Source organism: Trachypithecus francoisi, unplaced genomic scaffold (genome assembly GCF_009764315.1).
Source record: "Trachypithecus francoisi isolate TF-2019V2 unplaced genomic scaffold, Tfra_2.0 Lachesis_group15, whole genome shotgun sequence".
NCBI classification, from domain to species: domain Eukaryota; kingdom Metazoa; phylum Chordata; class Mammalia; order Primates; family Cercopithecidae; genus Trachypithecus; species Trachypithecus francoisi.
The window spans coordinates 61,442,411-61,466,059 of record NW_022681460.1 but is presented as its reverse complement, the minus strand read 5'-3'; positions in this window follow the sequence as shown (position 1 = coordinate 61,466,059).

Genomic DNA, 23,649 nt, shown 5'->3' with positions numbered 1-23,649 from the left:
TCTCATCTTCCATCAATCAAAGCCCTCCCACACTTTCATCACTGCTAGCCATTCCCGTCGATGTATGTGTTTGGGTTGGATGGGGGGAGTTGAAGTGGCCCATCTCTCACCTTCCATCAATCATGCCAGCTGCAGTGCAACGTTAAGCATTAACACAGACTATTGAATCATTGTGGGATGACTGTGCTCTTCTTCCACTTCTGAATCCCCTACCATCTTAAGTCCTATTTCAAATCCAAGCTTTCTTCCAGCTCTCTAGTCATAACAGATCTCCCCATCCCTCTTCCTCCCTTGTAGTAACTATATTCATTATCCACTGGTATGTAAATAAGTACTACAAGACTCAGCAGCTTAAAATAGGAAACATTTATTATCTAATGCTTTTTCCAAGGAGCAGCTTAGGTATTTACCTCTAGCTCAAGATTTTTTCCAAGGATGCAAATGGTTGTGGTCATTTCAAGACTTAGCTGGGGTTGAAGATGCTGCTTCCAATTTCACCCACATGGCTGTTGGCATGAGGCTTCTCTACCTCCCTACATAACCGTCTCCTGGGGGCTGGTTGTGATGTAGCTTCTCTTGAGCAAGTGATCCATGGGAAAGGTACAACAAGCACTCAATATACCAGCCAATAATCTTAGAAGTGGCATATCATCACTTTCTCCATGAGGTATTGGTCACATAGACCAACCTTAGTGTAATGGGGAGGGGAGGCTGTACAAGGTGTGAGTATCAGAGGCATGGATCTTTGTGAAGTTGAAGGCTGGCCAGCACATTCCTCTAGCGCATTATTTTGTGGTTACTATAGTACTTACCATTATACCACTGCTCCAGAGTTACACCACTCCTCCAGAGTGGTAAAACTTCTCCTACTAGACACCAAACAATCTGACTTTACTTGCTACACTCTTACATCATCAGGAAAAATGATTCATGCAAAGTAGATGCCCATGAAATGTTATTTTACATAAGTACATTTCTACCATGTTCAAGGTTCTGAGTTATTTATAGCCTTGTGTTAAGAAAGTTCAGGTCCTGAGTGTGATTTTCTCTGAGGGTTAGTGAGTCTTATGGAGAAACTGTATATATTACTTATGTTTTAAACTTAGGAACTCATATTTCAAACACATTTCACTGCTAACAAAGTTGGTTGTAAAAGAGATTTGAAGGGCATTAATTAGATTCCATCACCACTGCTAAAAATTAATTAGGAATGTGTGTTCTACCAACCTACTGACAGTGATCAAATATGTACACTTGATTTTATAAGAAGAATAAGAGTGCATGGCAGAAAAACACTGGGTTTCCAAGAACTTATATTCCAAGATAAATTAACTTTTTTACATTAAACCAGTTTACATGTTGCCTCTTATCCTCATTGTCAAAAAACAAGTTTATTCCAACTCTAAAACTGAGACAAAAATTATTTGTTAATAACTGGAATTTTGAATGAAGATGAGAATAGAAAATGCATGTGAAAATGTATATCAACTTGTAAGAAAGACTCAATAACCTTGTACTCGTCACTTGATACTTTATACATTGAGGAATGTTGCTTCCCAATTTTTGCCATCTGTACTTCTATCTTTCACCATTAGACCACAAAATTGACCCTATGACATCCTGTTTTCACAGGTATCAGATATGCCAGTTAGGATTTATATCTCACTAGCAACCTAGAGGTTAGGACAATGAAAGCAGGGCTACTTTCATGAGGCAAATAGGTGCTTCTTCTTTTATCTAAGAAAACTCTTGGACACATTAGGGCAATCTAGGATAATTTTAAAATTACAATTCCAAACTCCCAAAGACATCTTTAGAATACAATTTAATAAATACAATTGCAAGCTCCCCAAAGACCAATTAAATCAGAATTTCTAGAAGTAGGACCTTAGTATCTTCATTTTTAAAAGGTCCACAGTAAATTCTGATATTCATTTATTATTGAGAATCACTGGGGGAAAAGCTATGGGATTGCAAGAAAAAACTTCCAGAAAGCAAGCGAAAAAATGTGATTTCATCTTATGCTCAGCAAGTCATAGATTTAGAATTTTCCTAAGCTCAAACGGAAAACTAGATTGAATGTACCTCACTGGTCTTTGAATGTGCAAATAAAGTATCTTCTTTTTAAATAGTAAATCCAAAGGCATAATATTCTTTTGAACATGCTTTAATGTAAATGTTTTTCATATTTAAAATATACATAATTACAAATATATGACTCATTTTCTACTTTATCTTATTTATTGCATATTTTCCAACAAGAGAAGGCCTATTCTCTGGAATGAATTAGTAAAATAAATAGCAGGTCTTAAGTTTGAATTCGTGTACCTAGATTGATAGCTCAATATTTTCTCATTAAATTGCAATAGTAAGTATATCAGCTTGTAATATAATATTTGTAATATGACATAGTTGTGCTTGTGCACACACCCATGTGTTTAATTTGTAGGGATAGCAACACTGTCTTCCTACAGATACCTGTACTGTTAACTCAGAAAATGTCTGGGATCCAGTGAGTCCTCCTATAATTAATCATTTCAAGGACTTGCCATTAGACTAAGTTAACTCCTCATTGAATCCTCTCAGCTCAAAACAACCAATTTTGAATGTATGTCTTTTGAAAAATCAAATTTACTGTGTATTGGTTGAAAGAAGGAAAGAAAAGATTACCTGTAAGCTTATTTAAGCATTTGTTTTAGTATCTGAAAACCTAACCCTTTTTTTTTTGCTTTTCATCTTCTGTCAATTATAGTAATAGATAATTGACAGTAAAATAGAAATAAAACAAATAAAAAAGATACTTCGAAGTTGAATACAGTTTGAGAAAACATGGCCTTTCTAGAAAGGATGACCTTAATGTCAAATGGCAAGCCTTTGACTCTATATAAATTGCTCTATTCATTAAAATGTTAAAGCTCAGCACATAAAGATGAAAGCCAAGTTTCTTTTCATTACCAATACCCTCCTGTTGAGTATTTGGAAACTTATATTTCCATCAATGCATTTGATCTTTTCAAATTAAATTACTCACTTTGAGTGAGCTAGATGAAAAATGAGTTATATTAAAATTAATGACTTTCCTCACCTTTCAAATGTGAACGGCAATAATTTCTTCTAGTTTTATTTTCTGTTTTACCATGCAAAAAGGTTCTTTGGAACATATTGTAAATAGAAAAAATGCATATTATTGAATAGATATTTGCATGCCCCATGGCTCTGGGAAGTCTCCCTGGAAGTCTGTGTCCCCTCAGTTCTGGCTAAAAGGAACTGCTCCATCTCAGTGTCTATACCTAGCAGGGCAGATGGCCCTCAGCAAATGTTTGTTACATTAAAACTTGAGATATAAGAATTAGATGATAAAGTTTTTCACTGTCTTCAAACTATAAAATTACATGAAGTGGTTACACAATACTACATATTAAATTCCAGCCTCTACCTAGCAGGAGTTGGTTGCCTACAATTGTCAGTTGGTCAAGACACAACACTGTTGAGGGCAATCCTACCATATGTTCTGGCCAATTTATATTGACTTTTCTTTAAATATTTTTTCAGGGATTATTACAGTTGGTTTGATTATGTTACTGTGTTGACATAAAGTAATAATTAGTCTAAATTAATATAATGTATAGAAATATTATATTACTTTTGGAGATAAAACCTATGAGATAGACACAAATTCTGTCTCTACCAAAAAAATACACAAAAAGTTTGATATTATTCCTTTCAAACTCATGTTATAAACTGACAGTAAAGGCAGATTGGTTGACTTGCCTCCTACAGCATTTAAAATAAACCTGTTACAGACTACTACATATTCTATTCAATTGACTCAGAAAGAAGAATGCGATGGTAGAGAAAGATTCAGTTATTCTCTTATTCAACTCAATTTACAACCGTATATTTCAAGGAGATACAATTTATTACATTTATTACTAGATAAATTCAGTGGTGATTAATGGGTTTATATAAATGGCAGAATATTCATTTTTACTATGGTTACAATTTGGTATTCTAGATGGATGAAAACTCATTTAGATAGCAGTTTAAATTTATGTAATGTCCCCAAAAGCATTCCAAATGCAATCATAATATGTTATTATTCTATTAGTAAGAATTCATTTGCAGATGATAGAAAACATTCTGGCTATCTTAAGCATGAAGTGATGTTTATAAAATTTTTAGAAGAATCATAGGGTCAGGTTTTAGGATGAATTTCAATAAAGGGTTTCCCGAACAACCCTGGGAGTTGGGCGGCTCAGAGAATAATATAATCAGAGAGCTTGGTCATTAAGAAACTGCTGTCACATTTGTTGGCTTTGGGTTAAAACATTCTAGCTGAGATTTCAGAGTAAATTTACAGCAGCGGGAACAATTGCCATCTACTAGATTAAGAAAACTGTTTTCTAACACATTATGGTCTCCCTCCTACTTCAAGGGCCAAGCAAGGGCATAGTATCAGCAGAATGCTAAACACATACAAATCCTTTTTGTAAGTTTTTTTTTTTTTTTTTTTTTTGAGACATGAGGTGTTAGTTTCACAGTCTCCAATACACAGAAAGGCAACCTGAAAAGATGTTGGAATACATGTATAGTGAATCAATCTAACGCATACACCACATTGAACTTTAAATTCATGTTATTAATAACGAACACATAAAACCATTCCAAAGTGATCATAAAATATCTAGTTTGATTAGAAAAACACAAACACATGATTTTATCTTTAATTAGGTAGTTTTTTTTGTTTGTATTATAACTGCATTATTAGAATAAACAATTCTAATACTTTTTAAACAAATGATGTCAGTATATGTTGTATGAGCTGTATCATTATTAATGAGTAGTAAGATATCACATAGGTACTGACAAAATTGTGGGCAAATTTTCCTACAATAATTTTATATTTTTCCCAGATAGACATCAATTTCTTTAAGTGACAGTTAGCTGTTTCATATGAGTCAATACAAATGGGACTCTTTAATATTTATTATTATTATTTTTATTGCAATTAAACTTTGATGATTTGGTAACAAGTTTCAAGGCGACATTTCTTGGCAAGAGCTCAAATAGTAAAAAAGTAATTATATTGTCATAATTTCTGAAGAAATTTGCATTTTGAAACAATCTATCATTATGTAAATATTATGAGAACTTTCTCAATGCAAAAAATCCATTTGTATAGTAACTCAGGAAACAGTGAATGATCAGATGACATAGATTGTTGGATCTAAATTCCACATTACCTCTTGTTAGAGTTTCTGTGATGAAAATAAAAAGTCAGCATGTCTATAATTTTGAATAGTTCTTTGCAGGTTAGGAGAATATATTATTTTTGCCTGATATTTTGTAAGTCACAGGTTTCTAAATATTCAGGTAAGATAACAAAACAGATATTGCATATATTCTTACATGGCCAAAATACAGGCTCAGATAAAAATATTTACAACTTACTGAAATGAACAGATTTCCAAGATTTTCAATATTTGCATTGCTAGCATAGCTAGTTTAACAGCACCAGGTGTAAGTAGTTCTCAGAGGTTTTGTGTGACATCAAGGAAAACACAAGTCAACAGTATGATAAGGTTAACCAATATGCTAAAGCAACCAACTAAACTAACATAAGTATAGTATTCAAGATAAAAGATATAGTGCTTCTCGTTTATAATATGTTGTTTAGTCAACTGTTGGAGAATGAATTGAGTTGTAAGTTCAGAGTACAATATTCTGGAAATGATATTGATAAATTGTAGTTTAGACTGAGGAAATTAAATAGATGGTAAATGGTCTTCAAACCATATCATATGCATACTGATTAAGCAAAAAAGAACAGATAAAATTCCAGTGTAATAGGTGTGTTAGTTTGTTTGGGCTGTTATAACAAAAATACCATAGACTGGGTGGTTTACAAGTCACAGAAATTTATTCTTCACAGTTTTGGAGGCTGGGAATTCTAAGATCAAGGCATGGGTAGATTTGGCAACTGGTGAAGGCCCCTTTCCTAGTTCATAAACAGTGTCTTCTTGCTGTGTTCTCACATGGTGGAAGGAGCAAACAAGCTCTCTAGGGCCTCTTTTATAAGGTCCCTAATAATATTTATGAGGATAGAGCCCTCATGACCTAATTACTCCCCGAAAGGCCCTGCCTCCTGATACCATCACCGTGGGGGTTAGGATTTTAACATAGGAATTTTGGAAAAACACAAACAATCGCATCATAGCCATAGGCCAGGATTAAAATTTTTTGAAAAAACTTAAACATTCAATCAATATTAAGAGTGCCTTCTCAAAATTAGAATGTCCCTGACAATGGGAACTTTTAAAGTAATGAAATGCTAATCTTCACTAATATGCAAAAACCTTCAGAGTTATTAGATAAAGATAAGTTTTAAACAGCTACCCAAGATTGTGAGATTTCAGCTTTGATTGCCTGTGTAAAGACCTGTTTGCTCAGCATGAGACAGATAAAGCAGCTATCTTTTCAGCTGTCAAAAGTCTGCACCAGGCAGGTTACCAGAGAGATTTACCTCCAGTCAGAAATTAAAATAACATCCTTTCCTTTCCATCATAGTAACACTTTTATTGTCCTGGTCTTGATAATTATCCTATGGTGATGTTAACACCAGGGGAAGTTGCCAGAAGGATAATATGGGAACACTCTGTACTACTTTTGTGACTCTGCTGTAAGCCTTAAATTATTTCAAAATAAAAGTAAAAAAAAAAAAAATATTTCTCCCAAATTAAACAGATTTAATAGCAAACCAGGGAAGTAATTTGTAATTTATGCAGTTAATTGGATTGCTAATGTGTAAATTACTATTTTGTTCTTTATATTTATTTTACTGATAACCAGAGAGACATACGTCTTCATTTTAATCTGCATATCTATGTGTATATAACATCTGCACAGATTATTACTACAGCTTATCATTTTCTTCATTATTTTATAAATATAACCATACATAAACTGGAAGCCAACTGTACATTGAAATAAATAGCAAATTAGACATCAATTTTCATGACATATTCTATTCTTGATAGAATTTCCTAATAACATACAACATTTGTTGACATACTCTTCTCTGATCTTCACTAGGCAGGCGGGTGGGTAGAAATGCGAGAAAATTTTTCATTCTTTGGTGTTGGTAGCAAGAAATGCAGGAGCTGAGGAAGCAAGCTCCTCAACTGGGGTGACCTCATTCCAGTTGTCATAGTTTGGGGTCCCCAAGAAAACACCAAGACTCAGATTTGCGCTTAGGGAGAGATGTATGGGAGAGCGTTTTGGGAAATAAAACCTGTGGGAGGTGAAGAACACAGGAATGGGCAAAGGTGGAGGTGATACAGTTGCAGCAGAGGCTCTGGGGCTGGGATGGCCCTTTGAAATTGAGCTGAACTGGGGCTTGCCAGTACACCACATTGATTAGTCATTGTATGTGCATACACCCAGGAGAAGGGCCAGGGTCTTGGATATATTTAGCTGAATGCCCCATGGGAGAGACTGGGCTGACAGCTATCAGTGCCAGCCCTCCTAGCAGCTGGGAGAATGTGTCAGTACTGAAAGGGAGCTCTTAGCAGCACACTGCAGTTCATACTACATAAGCTCATACTGCAGTTCATCTCTTGGACTGCTTGGCTCAAATTGTTTCATATAGGCCGGGCATGTTGGCTCACACCTGTAATCCCAGCACTTTGGGAGGCTGAGGTGGGTGGATCATCTGAGGTTAGAAGTTCGATACCAGCCCGGCCAGCATGGTGAAACCCTGTCTCTACTAAAATACGAAAATTAACCTGGCATGGTGGTGCATGCCTGTAGTCTCAGTTACTCGGGAGGGTGAGGGAGGGGAATCACTTGAACTTGGGAGGCAGGCAGAGGTTGCAGTGAGCCGTGATCACGCCATTGCACTCCAGCCTGGGCAACAGAGTGAGACTTCGTCTCAAAAATAAAACAAATAAAAACAAGCAAACAAAAATTGCTTCATATAAGTTCTGCACAGCTCCTCACAGATTCTGATTGGTCTCTTTTCATGGAAAAATGTGCAAAACAGAGGTTAGTGCAACAAACTACAACCCCATCACACCAGCCCTTATCCAGGCTGCAAATGAATATTCATCATCTTTCTCCTCTATATCAATCCTAGATTCCTCTCATTCTCAGCTAGCCCCTGAGTCTAGGTGACTAACCTGTTAGGGTGGCCCCAGTACCCTCTCTTTGAAATCTATGATCTTGTCCCAATGCCCTTCTCAGGACACGGATGCTATACCTGTGCTTTTTACCATCAAAACTTGGCAGGGGAGGATCAGAATCTAGTGAATGAATCCTTAGGCTGTGAAATGTATTCTTCCCAGCCCCCTTAAGCAATAGCAGAAATAGAAGCTCTTTCTGATAATCAGAGAAAATTACTCCTACCAATGTGATTACTTCTTTTCTTACCTACGGCTCTCTTGGAAAAACTACCTAAGGAACCCAGTGGCAGCCATGACTTGAAGTTTATTGGGACACCTGCTGTGTCTCTTAGTGGGAAAGGTTGCCTTTCTGGGAAATAGAATGTCTAGACATTCAGAACGGAGAGAATTGGGAGAGGAAGCACAAATTCCTCAAGTGGGTCACTGCCACGTGATAGTAGATGTGGGCATGCCTACTGCCACTCTTGGGCTCTTGGGTCTCAGGGCATAATAAAATAGTTATCGATTTAGGGTATGTTTTTCATTCTAAGGATGGCGCAACATCATTTCAAGGTGTCACCTCTAAGCTGGCACCTCAGCTGCACCCCCAGAAGGCTATTTCACCGCTCCGTCACATTGGAGCTCCTGGAGCTGCAATATGTGATATGGCTGGTGGTTCTCATGGCCATGCATCCACCGGTGTGTGCATCCCGGCATGGCCTTTGCTGTAATGTGGGAGTGCTGTGGGCTGATGTGATGTTATGCCTCATCCTGTGCTGCTGAATCAAGTACTGAATAAGCCCTTGAATAGTAATGTGGACTTGGTCACTAAAGGCAGGACAGGCAAATGAAAATCCAGGATATATGCTGATTCCAGTCAAGATGAATTGCCGCCATTTCAGATGTAATAAACTAGATACCAAGTTACATTCATAACTCAAGGAGAGTCGCCAGATTTATTCTGCGTTTTCTTGGTGTAAAGTACACAATTCAATAAATAGTGCTTTATTTTGGAAGAGATGTCTCAGCATGCCCCATAAAACGCAACTAACTTGTTCCTTAGCTCTTTGTTGGCTTGATCTCACACCACCTGGAAGTGCACATTTCTTGCCCAAGCCTTTAGTCTACTTCCCATTTCTTGCTCATCTGATATCATTATCATGACGCTCTCAATAGAGGAGACTAGAAGAATGTATGATGCTCCAGATGCCTTCTGACTATAGTGTAGCAGAGGATGAGAGAGTTCCTGTAACCCTAGGGCAAAATGACAAATCTACTATTATCCTGTCCACGTGAATATGAATGGACAGCCATCTCCTCTGGGCGTCCGTGTAGCAATGGGGGCAAGTAGAGAGGGCAAAATAACCTGAATCTGCTTATATAGATCTATTGATGGAAGCAACTAATAAGGTACGAGGAAAAATGACAAATATGTGAGTATTATATGCTTATGTTTATGTGTGTGCTACTGTGTGTATATGAAATATATACACACATGTATGTGTTTAGTAAATACATATGAACATACACACATATGTACATACATGTGCATTTTTCTGTGTATTTATGACCAATTGTGCTATTCCATTGGAGGCTGGAGACTGGGTGATTTAGAAGGAAAATAGGGTTATTTGGCTCATGATTCTGCAGGTTGTCAATGAAGCATAGTGCCAGCATCTGCTTTTGGGTGGAGGGCCTCAGAAAGCTTACAGTCATGGCAGGAGGCAAAGAGGAAACCAGCATGGCACATGACAAGAGAGGGAGGAAGAGAGAGAAGAAGAGGTGCGAGGCTCCCTTAAACAACTAGCTCTCCTGTGAATTCATTAACATGGGAAGGGAACCAAGCCTTTCATCAGGGATTTGCTTCCATGACCCAAACACCCTCTAGTATGTCCCATCTCCAACCCTGGGGATCACATTTTAACATGAAATTTGCAGGCAACAAACATCTGAACTATATCAATGTTGTCTTCAAACAAACCATTGTTGTCTTCTAGTAGAAGTGGCTACAAAATATTTGCTCAAATACACATCAGTTAGAGTGTTTACTCAAAACGATGATTCTAAAGTCCCACCTACACTTCCACAACATGCAGTAGGCTTTTGTTGTAACTTTGGAATTTTAATTTTAATTCAGCAGTAAAAATAATTATTCTGATTCCCAGGAAACTCACTTTGGAAACTATTTTACTTGAGAAGAGTTCCTAAAATTTCTATCTGTCAAACATTTCCTCATTTGACCACACTACTGAAGTGTGACTAACGCTAGTTCATGTTAAATAAATCATAAAAAATAGAATAATTAAAAAGAATCTATATAAATAAAAACAGTTTAAGGCAAGTCTTTTTTCAAGAGCAAAGCCTGAAGTGTGAGAATATTGAATAATCACCTTGCTTAATTTCACATCATAACTTTTACAATGTCCGGGGTACATCCTCATCATACTCAACTTCAATCCAGTGAAAGAAGAAAATATGACCAGTTCTCCAGAGAGCACACAATCATTGCAGGAAAACCTTATGAATAATTAGATGTCAGAATTGGCAAGAGATATTTTAAAGCAGCTATTATAACTGTGCTCAATAACACTAAAAAAGTGCCTAATATACGAAAACATAAGAAATCAAAGCAAACAAATAGAAACTATAAAAAGAAACAAATAGAAATTTAGAACTAAAAAATACAATATTAAAGATTAAAAATTTCTTGGGGTAGGTATAAAAGCAGATTGGAGATGAGACAGAAAAATGACGGTATGCTAGAAGATAGTTCAATAAAAATTATCTGATGTTTTATTAGTAAAAAAAAAGAGAGGGAGAATATGATTAAAAAATAAATGGTACCTCAGGGATCTCTGGGATAATATTCAAAGGTAACATGTCTGTAATTAGAGTCCAGGAGGAGAGCAGAGAGAAAATGGGACAGAAAATTTTTGAAATACATTATGGCGTACAAAGTCTCATCAATTTAGTGATAAGTTTAAGAGATTGAACTTCAGACAATTCCAAGAAGGATGAATATGAAGAAATCCACATCAAACCCATCATAGTAAAACTACTAATACCACAGTTAAAAGAAAAATCTTTAAAATACCCATAGAAAAATGACACATTACACACAGAGGAGTAAAGACTTTTTATAAAATTCTAGAACTGAGCAACACAACAGCTGTAATAAAAAATTATTGAAAAATGAGTGACGTACAGAAGAATGGTCATGAACTTGAAGATAGGACTATGCAAATTATCCCATCTGAAGAAGACAGAGAAAAGTAAATTACAGACAAATAATAGCACTTCAGTGATTCTGAGACAATACCAAGTAGACAAAATATAAATGTAGTTCTAGGAGAGGACGGGGAAAATGAACAGAGAAAATATTTCAAGTAACAATGTCCAGATTTCTCCAACTTGGTGAAAGGCATCTATTTACAGATAAGAGACAAGAAGCTCAGGACGTCTCAACCAAGTTAAACACCAAAAAGCTAAACATACCTAGGTACACATACAAACTGCTCTAGCCCAAATTCAAAGGGCAAATTTTGAAAGCCAGAGAAGAGGGGGACAATGAAAAAGGGAGAAAGAACAATAGAAATTATGTCTGACTTCTCATCGGAAGCAAGGCTGGAAGTAATGGAATGACATCCAGGGGCCGGAGTAAAGAAAGCAAAATACACATACTACAACAACAACAACGATAACAACAAAAACACTTAACCCAAACTTTTAATCCAGCAAAAATATTCTTCAAAAATAAAGATATTTTATGTTTTTTTTAAGCTAAGAGAATTTGCCACCAGCACACCTAAACTGTAAGATAGATGTTCTAATACTTCTATTTGAAATACAAGTAGAAGGTAAATACAAAAAGCTAGCTGTTTCTTATTTTTTAAAGACAACTTAAAAAAAAAATTAATGCCTACTTAAGGTAAAACGATATTTCTTCATTATGGGATTTAAAATCTATGTGAAATTAATGACACTACAAGTCCAAAGAACAAGGGCATATTAAATGGAATTATATTGAAAGGTTTTGCACTTGTAAGGTGTGAATTGGTATAATATAAATTGAATGTCAATTGCAATGAGTTAACAGATATACTGTATTTCCTAGAACAACCAGTAAAATTCATAAAAAAAGATATAAAGGAAATGACTACATAAATTTTTATATAACTAAAAAGCATGTGGAAGAAATAAAACAGAATGCTAAAAGATACTATATTAATTCCAAAGAAGGCAGGATAATCAGAAGGGAGAAACACAGAAGAGGGTAAAAAGTGGAAAAATAATGGTAAAATGGTAAACTTAAACCCAATCACAAGGATTCCAATGATAAAGACACAGGTAAATGGAAAAGTAATAGTGTGCGAATGTTACAGCACAACAAAACTGATGGGACTCTATTAATACCAGACAAAGTAGACTTTAGGACATGTAGGATAATCATCATAAGAGCTATGCTTTGTAAATATAAAAGCATGATTCATCAGGAAGACATGACCATTTAAAATGTTCACCTAATTGTAGAGCTTCAGAATGTAAGAAAAAAATGTTAAGAGGAATTGACCCACAATTACAGTTGGAAATTAGAATGCATCTTTCCTAGTAGCTGAGCAAAATTTATGAATAACACTATCTAATAATCTGACCTAGTTGATATTTCTAGAGCCCTATGACCAGCAACTTCAGATTCGTATTTGTTTCACGTGCACATGGAATGCTATCAAGTAGACCATATACTAGACCATCAAAAGTTTCCATACGTTTCCAAAGAATGAAATATTACAGGGTGTGTTTTTGACAATAGAATTAAATTAGAAATCAATAAGAAAATACACCTAGAAACTTACAAATATTAGACACTAAACAATACTTCTAAATAACCCATGAATTATAGGAGAACTCACAAGGAAATGAGGAGATATTCTTAACTGAATACAAATGAAAACATGGCATTTCAAAATTTCTGGGATGCAGCAAAAGCAGTGAGTTAGGGAAATTTATACTTTAAATGCCTACATAAAAACAGAAGAAAGGTTTTTAATTTGGTGGTATGTTTCCAGCATAGAAAATTAGAAAAAGGCAAATTAAACACCAAGTAAGTAGAAGGAAGGAAATAATTCAGATGAAAGCATATCCCTAGGGGTTGGGGACTTGGGGATGGCGAGGGGAGGGAGAGCATTAGGTCAAATAGCTAACGCACGTGTGGCTTAAAACCTAGTCAATGGGTTGATAAGTGCAGCGAGCCACCATGGCACACATATACCTATGTAACAACCCCACACGTTCTGCACTTGTATCCTGGAACTTAAAGTAAAACTTAAAAAGAAAGAAAAAATACATGTATTTGAAATAAAAAGAGACAAACAGTATAGTAAATTAAAGATGCCGAACGGTACTTCTCTGAAACAATTAATACAACTGGTAACCTCCTGGCAAAACTAATTAACTGACCAAACTCAAAGGCTATCAGGTTCCCTTTGCAGATCCTATTAATGGTAATGATACTATGTTTATCAAATGCCTCCAATTGATAAAATGTATTTTACAAGTGGATTTTTTCTTATTCAATTCATAAAGTAACTGAGCTATTTTTAATTTCTAATTTCAATTCCTATAAAATTAATCTTTCATATTCTTGCTGTTAGAAAACATTTTCTTCTATTTAAAAGATATTTTAGTCTGCCCTTTCTTCATTATCACTTTTATGATTCAACATATTTCTTTGTACTACTTGTAAACTATTCATATTTTTACTAAACTTTGTATGCTTCACAGAATAAATAATGTTAATATTTCCAAATGCAGTGGATTTCTAGTACTTGACAGGTAAGCCTTTGCAAAGTTAATATATTGTATTTGAAATATCCAGCGGGAGGCGGAACTTGCAGTGAGCGGAGATCGCGCCACTACCCTCCAGCTTGGGTGACAGAGCAAGACTCAGTTTAAAAAAAAGAAAAAAATATATATATACAAGCTGCTGAACAAGGAAATCAGAAAACCTCTTTAGTTTATAAGCAGGATCCCCTCAGCCATATGTCCTAACTGGATAAATGTAACCAGTTATTGAAGCATTATCACAGTTTAACAACATACAAAGAGAGCCCCTCACCTCCCCCCACAAAAAAAGCCTTTAAAGAAAAGATTTCCGCACCTGCCTGTAGTCCTAACTACTTGTGAGTTTGAGGCAGAAGGATAGCTGGAGCTCAGGTGTTCAAGGCTGCAGTGAGCTATAATTGTGCCACTGTAGTCTAGCCTGGTTGACAAAGTACAACTCTATTTCTACTTAAAAAACAACAACAACAACAAAAACAAATTCTGAATTCCTTTCTTTGACCAATTGTTCTGGATGATTCATAGTTTCTTTGTGTCTTTCTTTGTGTCTGTAACCCCTTTAGAACAACTGGCACTTTACCATTTCTAATACAAACAAAATAGCCCTAATGCCCTCAAATACAGTTCCAAACAGTATAAGAAGATTGCAGCCTGTCCAAACTGTCAGCCTTTTCACTTCTAATGTCGTTTTTGTTTATTAGTTCCTCATCACCCATCAGACCTCTTTTAGAATGCCTCAAACTGTTATTACATTAATGGAGGATTTCAACTCCCTGCACAGGAAAAACAAAATACTCATAGGTAATTACTTACCATATTAAACATGCACAGGTTTGTGTGCGTGTGCATACACACATACGTAACCTAAAAATAAAGTTTGCTAGATTCAACATTTTCATGGCATTTAGGAAGAAGAGAAAGGGCAGGTCTTTGCAGTATGCTTCTAGATCTATTTTAAATATGTAATAATAGTGGGGGAATCAGTTTATTTTTAGCCTGTTTATCTTAAGAAAATATATAATCTCAGTTAATCATGTGTCAATATGATGGGTGCAGATAGGGATAGATAAAGGGATATATGATGGGTGCATATAAGGATATTCTAGATCTATTTTAAATATGTAATAATAGTGGGGGAATTGGTTTATTTTTAGCCTGTTTACCTTAAGAAAATACATAATCTCAGTTAATCATGTGTTGTACGATGAGTGCAAATAGGGATGAATAAATAAAGGGATATACAATGGGTGCAGATAGGGGTATTCTGGATCTATCTTAAATATGTAATACATAGTGGGGGAACTGGTTTATTTTTAGCCTGTTAACCTTAAGAAAATATATCATCTCAGTGAATTATGGGTTGATACTATAGATGCAGATAGGGATATATTAAGGAATCTATGCAAATTCGAGATAATCACGCTTCATTTTTTAAAGTGCAAGTGAGAACAAGAATCATTTCTAGGATTTCATCATTCCCTGTAGCAATCAGTAAATAAACAAGCACTTATTGGGTACTAAGTACCCAGAAATAATCAACAATGAGAAGTCCATTAAAGATCCACACAACAGAGTGCCTCTGCTTTAATGTGCAAGCTTATAAGAAATAGATTCCAGAGAATTTTTGAGGTATGCTCATATATTTCTACTTCATTTATCAAATATTATTTTGGGATGTACTATTACTCAACATTACTATAGTTTCTAATAGGAAAATTATGACTGCAAAACATATGATAAGAGAGGAGGAAAGATGTGAGACACAGCCTGGGAGCAAACAAATCAGCATTAGGCTAATAATGCGCTAAACATTTTACAAACATTGTCTCGTTTTTGTCCTAACAAGAAAGCTGAGGTATGCTTTTTCTATTTTGATCATACAGATGAAGAAATTGTCACATTTTTATTAAGTAAAAGAACCAAATTTTGAAATCAGCCATTTCTCATTCTACTAATTAAAAATGCCTTTTGTTTATAACTCAATTATAAATTATAATGTATAACTGTATTGTGAATTATAAGCCCAAAATGAGTTGAGAGCTTTAGAAGATACATTGTCTCTCAAGAGCGGACAGGGATTGGAAAATTTATAGCCTAATTTATCAAGCCTTGAACAATACAGAATTTACTTTTAGTAAGGTTTCTATGGATGCTTGCCTAATCTGGTGTACACCAAAGAGACGCCCAGGCTCTTTTAAAAAATCAGGCATGCCCGTAACTAGCATGATTATTTTCATTCAGGAATCCCAAGGGGTCTGTTTCAATGGCTAACTTTCCTTGAAAATTCAATTATTCCTCAGATCATCCAATACTCAGTTGTGAAGTACTGAATTCTGAAATCCACATGGTGGTAGGTGCCCTAACTGTGTTGGTTCTTCTACAGTAATCAGACTCAAAGGTATTTATATTTCTTAATTTAAAATATGTTATTAAAAATATAAAGTTACCTATTTAAATCATGGTCATTAAATGGGCTGCTCAAACATGTTTGAGAAATCAGCCATTTTTATTTATTTTTTGTTATTTAAATAATTACATTCAGCAAATTCCAGGCAGTATTGGCATGGCTGTATTCATTTGTATGTAGACTTTTTGTTTGGATTCAATGCATTGACTTTAAATGTAGCTTCTCCATGCCCACTTCTTCACTTTCAGGAGGTGGCATGATTTGGAATCAGAGAGACTCGAGCTAGAAATGGCAATAATATGGCACGTCTCACCTGCCACAGAGAGGTGTGTCTTTGGGTGAGCTATATGTCATCTCTGGGTTTCAGTTTCCTCTCTTGTGGAACGAACATAATGTGTTTATTTTCCAGGCCAATTTTCAGGTAAACAGAGATAACGTGTGTCACTTGAAAACATATATTCAGTATTCAATGACATGTTATTAGATAAATGGTAGACATTATTGTCTACTATCTTCTTAAGTCACTTTACATACACCTATTATGTTGATAGGACTAATGCTAGTTATTTTTCGTATTTTTCTTTTACCAACCTGAATAATTACAAAATTAGATATGCAGAGCTAATAGCTTTGTTTCTTTCTCCATCCCTGCAAAAGACAAAAAACAAGCAACAGAACAAAAACACAATGTCTTAAGAAGAAATACATTTTGTATCAAGATTATTCAGAGAACAATCTATTTTTCCAGGGTTATTTATGTTACTCTGGACAATTGTTTTCCCCAAATGCCCTTTCCGTTGTGTCTTGTGCTTTAAAGTTGGATTCTTCTGCCATGTCTATGGGTAGTAGAAATATGGATCGAATATCCCCCTTTTATACCCCCAATGGTGTTAATCACTGTCTTACCATTGTTATATTATAGGTAGATGTGATTGCATATAATATCCAATTTCCTCTGTCTCATGCTGTCTTTATTAAAACATTTCCAAAATTCTTAAAATTTATATTGACATCCATGTGAATTTTGGAACTCCCTTCTACCTTGCCTGAAAGTATTGATGATGGTATTTCACCAGCCCAGAAATAACCACTCAGTTTTTGTTACTGCTTTGTACTATAAGAGTATGTTCACATATTTTTTTATGTGTATTTTATTAAAAAGCACATGTGTGACTTTAATTATTTTCCAACTCCCACCAACCCAGAACCTCACAAAATTTCCGTAAGTGATGATAGAGTTATATTCTACACCACTGTTGACTGAGGGTTGCTAAATGGTGTCACAGAGGAATTGGCAAGTAAAGTGACAGCATGCATGAGTCATTATTTTTTAATTCAGACTCCAAGTCAGAAAACTTTCGTCATTCCAAAAGGACTTTAAAACACTATGCCTGCCATGGCCTAATGTAGAGTATAATTGTTGATTTTTACAGGTCAGTAACATCCAATTTAGAGACACTGAGAGCTGAAGATTCCATAGCCACACTTTTGCACAGCAGTTTTGAAGAAAGCAAAATGCTTGTATTAACTAATGAATTAAAACTCAAAATAGCAGGAAAGCAGAAGTAGATAAGAAATAATATGAGTCAGAAACCAGAAAGAAATATACCTGACTCAGATATACACCTAGAGAAAGTCTGTATTAGGTGAGAACAAGGAGGCACTGGAGACATTTTCATCTGCCCTATCACTTGAATAGTTGTGATACGTAATTACGTAAAACTCAGAAACCATTTCAAGCTTACAAATAGGAATGTTGTATGTTTTAATTCAAATATGATTCTCAGACACATGTTTTATTTTCCTTTCTCCTCCCTGAGCTCATCAAGCATTTTATACTTGAGACTGTTGCTGACAAGCTAACACATTTTTGACTTAAGTATATTTACTATCTCCTGGGTCTTCTCTAAAGATTGAGATTCTTTGTCCCAGCATATTTCAGTTGCCTTTAATAAGATATAAAATATTTCTTCATATCTAAAAATTCTCCAATTATTGTTACTATTATTTGAGTTGGAGTCTTGCTCTATTGCCCAGGTTGGAGTGCAGTAGTGTGATCTCAGCTCACTACAACCTCCGCTTGCTGGGTTCAAGCAATTCACCTGCCTCAGGTTCCCGAGTAGCTGGGATTACAGGTGCCTGCCACCACGCCCGCTAATTTTTGTATTTTTGTAGAGATGGGGTTTCACCATGTTGGTCAGGCTGGTCTTGAACTCCTGACCTCAGGGGATCTGCCCATCTCGGCCTCCCAAAGTGCTGGAATTACAGTTGTGAGCCACTACGCCCAGCCTAATTATTATCCTTATACTGTGAAATATATGATTCTCCTAACCGACTTAGGAAGTAAGTAGATATGGGAGAAGGCATTATTTAAGAGATTTTGCAATCTGTATAACAGGATGGTAGTGTTATTTGTAGGAGTGTGACCGAAGTGTGCAGTGCTTATTACAAATTTAGGTATGGGTTGAAGGATCAGGGAGAATTTTAGAGAGAATAAAGAGAAAATTATCAACACTTGCTAAGATCTTAAATTCTAGGATATTCTGCTCACTTTTTCTTTATCGTCACAAATGAGATGGGAGATAGTATTCATTGAGCATAAAAAAGAAAGAATCAAACATATTTTAATTGTTAAAAATATAGGAGTTCTCAAGTATAACTTGATACGATTTAACATGATCATAATAGAGAAAGTTCTAAAAGTCATCATTACAATTTTAAGTGAGAGGTAGAAAGAGTATAATCAAGATTATTAATATCTTGAGTCAAGATCAAATTTTCTTATTCTCTGTAATTACCTCTATTTTTATCACATGATTTGAGCTCAAAAGATAGTACCATATTCCTTTAGCCATCAGACATCTCAAAGATATAATAAATCAATGTTAAAAAACTAAAAAAAAAAATTCTTTCTTATTTAGATAAAAATTTTCTGAAAATTTTCATCCAGAAAGGCTCTAGGCAGAGTATAAAGAATCTTCTGGATTCTTGTCTCTGTTCTCTATAGGACTGTAAGAATTCCTGGGTACACAACAAAATACTAAAGTAATAGATACAAGTGAGTAGGGTGGTCCCCACAAAAATTAAAGCACGTGTAGCAGCAGCCACCAATGAATGATACAAATCATATGTCCACAGCATCATTAGCACAAAATTACATTTTAGCGTCTTCTCTAAGTGGATGAATAGCCTAAAGTTAAATCACATGACAGTCAAAGACCATGCTAGTAAAATCAGACACTAGGGGAATGAGAGAGGCTCAAGCCTTCATGCTTAAAATATTTTTATCCTAAGCCTGCTATATGTTGAATGTGTATCAGAAATACATTTTAGTTAATCTTTCTAGAAGCCTATACAGTATTTAATAGTAGTCATTTATTTGACAATCTGTTTCATTCCACTACCAGATATTTTTTCCAATAAGGAATGCAACCTTGTATAACTTAGCTTTCAAATTTTTTCATTAATAATTTCAGATACTTTGCTGAAGGGAAATTTTCTCAAATTGAAATTAGGTAATAAAAGCTAATGAAAGGCTTTTGTCACGGTGAGTTTGAGATCTTACTAATGCTAGAGATACCTTAAGGGAAAAATTCCACATACTAGTGACAGCATGTTTTATAACATCTTTTTTTTGAAAATTGCAGGCATTTATGAAAAATAATAGTCATTTCAGTTAACATATTGATACAGCACATATAGTTAAGGGTACATGCACATTGATTCCTGCTACTCATGTTTTCAATTTGAAAAATGATTAATCTTACATGCAAGTTACCTTAGGATACAATGATAAGTTTCTCAGTTTCATTTCAATGTATAATAATCACCTGTAGTAACTGAAGCATTGAATTAAAAGTGACTTGTTAGAATGCTGTCTCCATAAAATTAAAGAACACTCAATTACAGAACACAAAACATCAGTGAAAGATATGTACTCCATTTGTTCCCAGATGTTGGTCTGTGGAAGTTGTCTGTTGGTTACATGTGGTCTCCTGGGGCAGCTTAGTGAGAACAAAAGTGCCTGGTCCTGCTGTGAGACATCTTGACTTCACAGGTGGTAACAGAAGCCCAAGGGCTTGCTACTCAAAGTGTGGCCCTGGACACGCAGGTTGAGTCACCGCAGAGCTTCTTAAGTAATCAGAATCTCAGGCTCCCTTCCACCCCATTTTAAAAGATCCCAAGGTAATTCATATGCACGTGAGAGCTGGAGAAAGTGTGGTCTAGGATGCCAGCTTTTTGTTTGCTTTATTTGTTTGCAAAACACTCAGTTGATGCAAAGAATATCAAATGACATCACTTTTCCTATCCCACTTGCACCTAGGGCAGCAGAGGATTAAAGCAATTATTATTGAAAGGGGTTTTATGTGTTTGCTTGTTTTCTTTATCAAAGTCTTTGTCTTTACAATTCTTGCAGAATGTGAAGTAGGATGGAGAAAACGGAGAGAAAAGCATTTCTGGATGAATGGACAGAGCATCAGGAAATGGTCTACAGAGGAATATGCTGCAGAAATTAATAACTATAGATTGCAACTAGAGCTAACTTTGAGAAAATCATGTGCAAGGAGAGATTTAAGATTTCTGAGAAAAAATCGACTGCTATTCCTGAGTCACCAGACCTGGCAAAACATAGACTGTGCCCTCAAAGTGTGGAAAGTTATTCTGGCCTAATGAAGTTAACACAAATGACAAGATCTGCAGCAGATGAGTATGTGCAAACAGTAGATGCAAGGCACATGTGGATAAATAGGCTATTAAAATGAAATACTAAGTGATCTTTTTTCACTAATATTATTTACATATTGCATCACTCGGGACTTGCTGAATGTGTACTTATGAAGTTAAATATTCCATTTGAACCTGACAGATTTTTTCCCTGCTTTTCAGGTTATTTGCTTTGGGTGAAGAAATAGTAAAAGACCACTGGAGTTTTCTAAGACCTATTCTACACATCCCGGCAAACTGCTCTTAATTGTGATCTTTTGCATACAGAAACTGAAGGCATTTCTCTTAACATTTTCAAAAATGGAGTTATCGCATATAAAGAAAAACAGAATGTGCAACCATCCTGAGATGAAGAGGAGAGTAGGCAAGCTAGGCAGAGACAACTCCGTGGGATCAGTGAACATGGATGGCATTTCAAATGACTGTGTGTGAGCTGGAGATGAGGTCTGTGTGTCAGAAAAATGATATAATTGGCAAGGGGCAAGATTATTGTAGAATGTGCCAAATACAGCTGGCAAAATTTGGACAAAACAAGAGGAGAATGCAGAGCAGATCATTACAGAGATAACAATCTAGCTAAATAGTTTTATATTTTCATGTTTGAATATTACTAAACATCCTTTATAATTTTATAAGTGATTGCAATTATACAGACAATAGATATGAATGTGTGTATACATATACACTGATGTTAAATAAATGTGTAGAAAGAAAATCATGGGTTTTTGTCATTAATCTATTATTACAGCATTAAGTATGAGTTTATTATTGACAATGTGCAAGACATTACATGAGGCAATGGAAATGGAACATAAATAATTCAAGCTCCCTGCTGTTAACTAATTTACATTCTCATAGGGGAGAATTCGGAAAAGAAACCAACGTTGAAGTATATATATATATACACACACACATACATATATACACACACATCTACACATTATACTTATATATACTATTATATAGGTTACATATACTATATAATATACTATTATATATAGTATATATACTATACAGTATATTATTTATAAATAAATTTATAATATATATAATTATATATATAATAGATAGAATCAGTCCATGAGAGTGCCTAACAACGAAGTGCAAAGCCCTTTGCTGAAAACTTCATATAAGTTAACTAATTTAATTTGTTCACAAACTTGTAAATTCTATAATCATCCATAGAAGTTATGTAATTTGTTTCAACAAGTGGCAAAAGAATATAATAGAAAGAATATATATATTATATATAATGTATATTACATATATTTAATATCTATTCTCCCTGATATAGATATATAATATATCTATATCATTATAGACATATTGTCTATATAATATATAATATACATAATATACATATTATATATGTCTATATCAAGCAGAATAAATAGAATTAATGTTCACGTTTGGAGAATGAGGAGGCATAAAGCAGTGTTTAACAAGCTTTGTATAGGAACTCTACTTTGAATTGAATCTTCAAAGATAAGAAGGTGTCAACCAGGACACAAGAAGGTAGGGGCCAGCAGTGTCGTGGCAGGTGAGAGATGTCCAGACAGCTAGAGACTTGGAAAAGTTCATGCCCTTCTCTAACACCTGCAAAAGATTTGTTTTTTTATTTTCAGCGTAAGGTTTGTGAACATCAAACAGAAAGACTTTCTGGACCTGTACGACTTTTTTCTCATTATTAATAATTAAATAAGACATTTTTTATAGTTTGACTTTTCCCTCTTCAAATGAGAAAGGTCATCCTGCTAATAAACAGAAAAACTAGACAGGTCTTTCCTGCTGTGACTCATTTGACGCATTCTTATTTAGTCTATTTAAAGTTTTAGAGATAACCAGGTCTAATTGGAATCGCTATGACAGCTTTGCCCATTGCTCATGTGTGGCTAATACTGGTGGCATTAATGGACAAGTAACTAATGTACAGAAAAGCATGATTAAATGAAAGTCTTTTCAAATGTTGTGCACACTGTTTGAAAAGCCATTTAAAGAAATAGTTTATTTCTTCCAAGTGAGTTGAAATTGAAGCCCAGCTGCTAGTTCTCCCTGGAGATCGATGTCTCTAAGCCCACAGTTCAGATCAGTCAATGCGATAATCTTTCCTGTCAAACAAAGCACCTGCCTGTTCAAAGTCATGCTGGGCAAGAAAGATGTTCTTTGTGCTGCCAAAAGATTCCAGATAAATAGGATAATAATCATGTTCTCACCATTTTGTGAAATATTTCTGTCATTCTTAAGGAAAGGAAAATGATTAGATCAGGGCACCAAATTACAATTTCACTAAAGCGTTCTCAGATTTTGTTACTCTTTCAGATGGTTAGAAAAGTCTAGAAGAGGAATGTTGCTTTTAAAAAATGAATTACAGAATACCTCTGAGCTTAAAATCACAGGGAAACATTTTAAAATATAAAATCTTCTTGGCTGAACGACTAAATGTACCCCTTTCCCACCTGAAGTACTGGAAAGTTGTGGAAATGAGACGAAGTCTAACGTTATTTTCCTCTGTATTAAGGC